This window comes from Nomia melanderi, unplaced genomic scaffold (assembly GCF_051020985.1).
Source record: "Nomia melanderi isolate GNS246 unplaced genomic scaffold, iyNomMela1 scaffold0635, whole genome shotgun sequence".
NCBI classification, from domain to species: domain Eukaryota; kingdom Metazoa; phylum Arthropoda; class Insecta; order Hymenoptera; family Halictidae; genus Nomia; species Nomia melanderi.
This window is the reverse complement of record NW_027475749.1, coordinates 5,001-11,613: the sequence shown is the minus strand read 5'-3', so window position 1 is coordinate 11,613 and position 6,613 is coordinate 5,001. Positions and strand designations below refer to the sequence as shown.

The 6,613-nt window shown below is 49.7% G+C and overlaps 1 non-coding gene across 1 annotated transcript; it reads left to right on the top strand.

The window, feature by feature from the left end:
* Window positions 1-4,675: 4,675 nt before the first annotated feature.
* LOC143176565 (5.8S ribosomal RNA) lies at window positions 4,676-4,831 on the top strand. The gene has a single exon (XR_013001095.1). It is a non-coding gene; the product is annotated as a 5.8S ribosomal RNA (ribosomal RNA).
* Window positions 4,832-6,613: the final 1,782 nt, after the last annotated feature.

Sequence of the window (6,613 nt, the reverse complement as noted above, 5' to 3'; positions counted from 1 at the left end):
GCTCACGAAACTCTCTCTCGTCGTGGAATCCCCGCGTCGGAGAGTAAAACGCGAATTTCATACTATGAAAACTTACGTCTCTCGACGATGGGACGATCCACGCGAAGAGTTGTTTACGTGCACGCGTATGGTGCGATTGCGTCGATTCGCTTTTCTGTACGGGGAGAAATAGAACGTTGAGTTGACTTATCGGGTCTTCGTTGGAATTACCGTCGCTGGCATTGTAAACTCCAGATGACTTGTGATTCCTTCGTCGGGCACTGGTAAAGGGTGGCGATGATGCGTTCTATAATAGAAATACCCGTCGTTAGCGTTTCTTCCGAGTCAACCCGCTCACGAAACTCTCTCTCGTCGTGGAATCCCCGCGTCGGAGGGTAAAACGCGATATATAATAGTATATGCCAGTGGTTCGCGCGCGTCGTCTCTGAGATACGCGGTCGACAGAGTTCCGAAAACACGTGATGTGCCACGATTCCGTGCGTCTTACATCTTTCGACGATGGGACGATCCACGCGAAGAGAACGTTCGTGCTTGCGTGAGGTGCAACAGCGTCGATTCGCTTTTCTGTACGGGGAGAAATAGAACGTTGAGTTGACTTATCGGGTCTTCGTTGGAATTACCGTCGCTGCATTGTAAACTCCAGATGACCTTGTGATTCCTTCGTCGGGCACTGGTAAAGGGTGGCGATGATTCGTTCTATAATAGTAATACCCGTCGTAGCGTTTCGACCGATGTCACCGCCACGAATGTCTCTCTCGACGTGGAAACCCCGCGCCGAAGAGTAAACGCGAAGGCTTACCATACGAAAGAAAACGGTATTATACGCCTGTGGTATGTGCGTCTCGGCTCTGTGATACGCGATCGGCAGAGTTACAAAAAAAACGTTGATGGCCACGATTTCCGTGCGTCTTACATCTTTCGACGATGGGACGATCCACGCGAAGAGTAGTTACGTGCTCGCGCGAGGTGCGATAGCGTCGATTCGCTTTTCTGTACGGGGAGAAATAGAACGATGAGTTGACTTATCGGGTCTTCGTTGGAATTACCGTCGCTGGCATTGTAAACTCCAGATGACCTTGTGATTCCTTCGTCGGGCACTGGTAAAGGGTGGCGATGATTCGTTCTATAATAGAAATACCCGTCGTAGCGATTCGGCCGAGACACCCGCCACGAAACTCTCTCTCGTCGTGGAATCCCATGTCGGAGAGTAAAACGCGAAGGCTAACTATATAAGAAACATATAGTATTATTTATGCCTGTGGTTCTCCGTTTGTCCTACTCTCAGATACGCGACTCGGAGAGTTACGAATAATCGTGATGGACCACGATTTCTGTACGTCTTACATCTTTCGACGATGGACGATCACGCGAAGAGATCATTCCTGCTTGCGTGAGGTGCGATAGCGCGATTCGCTTTTCTGTACGGGGAGAAATAGAACGATGAGTTGACTTATCGGGTCTTCGTTGGAATTACCGTCGCTGGCATTGTAAACTCCAGATGACCTTGTGATTCCTTCGTCGGGCACTGTAAAGGGTGGCGATGATTCGTTCTATAATAGAAATACCGTCGTAGCGATTCGGCCGTGTCACCCGCCACGAAAATCTCTCTCGTCGTGGAATCCCCGCGTCGTAGAGTAAACGCGAAGGCTTGCTATAGAAGACTATAGTTTATACGCCTGTGGTTCACCGGTTGCCTGCTCTCCGGGGTACGCGATCGCGCAGGAGTTACGGAAGAACTTGATGGGCACGATCTCCAAGCGGCTATATCTTTCGACGATGGGACGATTCACGCGAAGAGAACGTTCGTGCATGCGTGAGGTGCGATAGCGTTGATTCGCTTGTCTGTACGGGGAGAAATAGAACGATGAGTTGACCTTATCGGGTCTTCGTTGGAATTACCGTCGCTGGCATTGTAAACTCCAGATGACCTTGTGATTCCTTCGTCGGGCACTGGTAAAGGTGGCGATGATTCGTTCTATAATAGAAATACCCGTCGTAGCGTTTCGACCGATGTCACCCGCCACGAAATTCTCTCTCGTCGTGGAATCCCCGCGTCGGAGAGTAAAACGCGAAGGCTAACTATATAAGAAACATATAGTATTATTTATGCCTGTGGTTCTCCGTTTGTCCTACCTCTCAGATACGCGACTCGGAGAGTTACGAATAATCGTGATGGACCACGATTTCTGTACGTCTTACATCTTTCGACGATGGGACGATCCACGCGAAGAGATCATTCCTGCTTGCGTGAGGTGCGATAGCGCCGATTCGCTTTTCTGTACGGGGAGAAATAGAACGATGAGTTGACTTATCGGGTCTTCGTTGGAATTACCGTCGCTGGCATTGTAAACTCCAGATGACCTTGTGATTCCTTCGTCTGGCACTGGTAAAGGGTGGCGATGATTCGTTCTATAATAGAAATACCCGTCGTAGCGATTCGGCCGTGTCACCCGCCACGAAAATCTCTCTCGTCGTGGAATCCCCGCGTCGTAGAGTAAACGCGAAGGCTTGCTATAGAAGACTATAGTTTATACGCCTGTGGTTCACCGGTTGCCTGCTCTCCGGGGTACGCGATCGCGCAGGAGTTACGGAAGAACTTGATGGGCCACGATCTCCAAGCGGCTATATCTTTCGACGATGGGACGATTCACGCGAAGAGAACGTTCGTGCATGCGTGAGGTGCGATAGCGTGATTCGCTTGTCTGTACGGGGAGAAATAGAACGATGAGTTGACTTATCGGGTCTTCGTTGGAATTACCGTCGCTGGCATTGTAAACTCCAGATGACCTTGTGATTCCTTCGTCGGGCACTGGTAAAGGGTGGCGATGATTCGTTCTATAATAGAAATACCCGTCGTAGCGTTTCGACCGATGTCACCCGCCACGAAATTCTCTCTCGTCGTGGAATCCCCGCGTCGGAGAGTAACCGCCGAAGCTTGCTATAGAAGACTATAGTTTATACGCCTGTGGTTCACCGGTTGCCGGCTCTCCGGGGCACGCGATCGCGCGAAGGTTACGGAGGGACGTGAAGCGCCCGAGCAATGAAACGTCCCGCAGGAGGAAACGAGCAACCGCCGAACATTGTTTTCGCGACGTTTCATAATGTATTGTCGTTTCGCTCGCATCCCGCTTCTTTCCCCTAGTTTCCTCGACGCGTAGTTTCGCAGCCTTAGTGGACGAATCATTCTCGATTCGAGGAAAGATATGCAGTGGGGCGTGCAATGAGCCCGCCAGAGACCACGATCTCCAATGCGTCTTTACATCTTTCGACGATGGGATGATCCACGCGAAGAGAACGTTCGTGCTTGCGCGAGGTGCGTTAGCGTCGATTCGCTTTTCTGTACGGGGAGAAATAGAACGATGAGTTGACTTATCGGGTCTTCGTTGGAATTACCGTCGCTGGCATTGTAAACTCCAGATGACCTTGTGATTCCTTCGTCGGGCACTGGTAAAGGGTGGCGATGATTCGTTCTATAATAGAAATACCCGTCGTAGCGATTCGGCCGAGTCACCCGCCACGAAACTGTCTCTCTTTCGTCGTGGAAACCCCGCGTCGGAGAGTAAAACGCGCGAAGGCTGTGACTGTAACATATATATATACAGTATACAATGCCTGTGGTTTTTGCGCGTGTCGGCTCTTCGGTATACGCGATCGGCCAGAGTTACGGAGGGACGGTGAAGCGCACGAGAAATTGAAACGGCCGCACGATTGGAACCGAGCAACCGTCGAACATTGTTTCGCGACGTTTCCATAATGCGTTTTCGTTTCGCTCGCATACCGCTTCTTTTCCCTAGTCTCTGAGACGCGTTTCGAGCCGTTCTTCTACTATCGATTCTCGTAGAGAGAAGGGACCGGTGTCTGGAAGTGGAACCCGCATCTTGCGTGTACCGTACACGGAATTGAGAGGACCGGCCGTGAAGCTCGTTTTAAAGCCGTGCGTCTGACACCCAACTCTTGCGCGCCAATTTCGCGGCAAGAGATAATATGGGACGAATGACCGGCAAAGAGCCAGCTGTGAAGTCTGTTTTTTTAATCGAATCCGTGGACGTGTGTATGCCGTAGCGTCGCTCGTCGTGTTCGTTCATGGTCGTTCCGAGAGAAAGAACGAAAGCGGTAACGAAGGGACCGGCCGTGAAGCTCGTTTTAAAGCCGCGCGTCCTGACACCCAACTCTTGCGCGCCAATTTCGCGGCAAGAGATAACATGGGACGAATGACCGGCAAAGAGCCAGCTGTGAAGTCTTTTTCATTATTTGCTTTCAATCGATCGATCGGTACGATTCGTGCAACGTTTCGCGCGATGCGACGCGAAAACATGCGCGCAACAATAGATGCGTCTGATCGGAAGAACGCGAGGGTCGACTGCACGCGATGGATTCAGTATCGGGTAGGATACAAAATATATCCCCGTCGTTTCCACGCGTGCGAGTCTTCTGCGTCTTTCGCGGGTTTTTGAATGCACTATACGCCCGGAACGTCGAGAAATATATACATATTACTTGAACGTTTTTCGTCTCGAAAGGCTTCGGTGTCGTCTCCAAGGCGACGCCTGAATCTCCTTCGCGCGCTGGTCGGAGATTCAGGTATCAACTTTTATCTTCTCTTTGAAAGAAGAGAGATATTAGGTCGAACAAATGAGAATAAAATTATATATGTGAAATATAAAATTTATACGATTACCCTGAACGGTGGATCACTTGGCTCGTGGGTCGATGAAGAACGCAGCTAATTGCGCGTCAACGTGTGAACTGCAGGACACATGAAACATCGACATTTCGAACGCACATTGCGGTCCACGGATACAATTCCTGGACCACGCCTGGCTGAGGGTCGTTTACGTACCATACACTGCTTGCGTAGCTCTGTCAAATCCCCGCCGTCGTTCACCTCTTCGGATCGAACGTTTTTTTACCGAAGGGCGCAAAGAACGTTTTCTGAGTCGGGTTAAGAGAAGGATGCTACGTACGAGCGAACGATGGGTGTCTCGTCGGCGTTTGTCGCGACACGCGAAAATTCTGTGAATTTCACGGACAGTGTACGTTCTAGTTGTTGCAAAACGATCGGAATCGTTTGTATGGACTCGCGTGAGTGTTCGCGGCGTCGTGCGTCGTTCAATTACGACCGCCCGCGGATACCGCTCCACTGCGATATGGATCTGAGCGACAACTTTTTCGGCTGTTCGTGAGATGAACGGTTTCGTGTGTTTAGAAAAATTTTTTTCCCGCGCTCCCGACGTCACCTGAAATGATGCGTCAGAGGTGAAAGAAAATATTAAGAAGTCGAGAGAGAGAGAGACTACACACGTTTTATTCATATTTTGTATACCGTGCGTGAGACGGATGTGCACGACACGTCGTATGTCGGTATATTACCGACTGGCCCCAGGGAGATTGTTTTCTTCCTCTCTTACGAATGAGATGTACGTTTCGGAGGATCGTCGTTACCGAAACACACGGCAAAACGAGACTTCTCGCAGCAGAACCTTTATACACAATACACATCGACTCTTTTTACCCCGAGAGAGAGAGAAAAAGGTGTATTTCTTTTTTTTATTTTTCGAATTCGACGCACGAACGCTTTGACGACTGGAGAAAAACACGGTGTGTGTTAAAATCGTGCGGGACGAGCATGCGTATTCGTAACGGGTCGAATAGTTCTTATTCCCGTCGTCGCGTGTCCTCGCTGGACCACCACCGTGCGCTTCCGCCACGTTCAGTTGAATTTCGAAATATATATATATAAAAAGAATCACCATATACTCTCTTTCGGGAGGTGTATTTTTATCGGTTTCTGCTATAGAGAAGAGACGGAGATCGTGTTGTGAGGTGTAACGTTTCTGTATCCCCGTTTCGGAGGATCGTCGTTATCGGCGGAACACACGTCAAAACGAGACTTCTCGCAGAACCTTTATACACAATACACATCGACTCTTTTACCCCGAGAGAGAGAAAAGGTGTTTTTCTTTTTTTTTATTTTTCGAATTCGACGCACGAACGCTTTGACGACTGGAGAAAAACACGGTGTGTGTTAAAATCGTGCGGGACGAGCATGCGTATTCGTAACGGGTCGAATAGTTCTTATTCCCCGTCGTCGCGTGTCCTCGCTGGACACCACCGTGCGCTTCCGCCACGTTCAGTTGTATTTCGAAATATATATATATATAAAAGAATCACCATATACTCTCTTTCGGGAGGTGTATTTTTATCGGTTTCTGCTATAGAGAAGAGACGGACGATCGTGTGTGACACCACGTGGTAACGTTTCCGTATCCCCGTAAAATACGTTTATCTTTTCTCGTAGAAAAGAGAGAGGAAGAGGCAGGAGCTCCTCTTTGGCGAGGCTTTCGAACGTCGCGTCCCGTCCGCCGGAATATAATGATATAAATATATAACCGCCGCCGACTTTGTGCGAAAGCGTTGAAACGAACGCGTCGGTCGCCCCATGGTGTGTGTTTGTCGTGTCTTCTTTTCCTCTTCTGCACTTCTCTTCACTGTCGATCGCGAGACCGCGCGAGATCCGCTTCGGTCGTCCAGTCCCCGAAAATTCTTCTCGGACGGGCGTTAAAGTTAACCGAGCGCGAGATCGTCTAGCGAGAGTCTTTTCGCGATCGAGTAA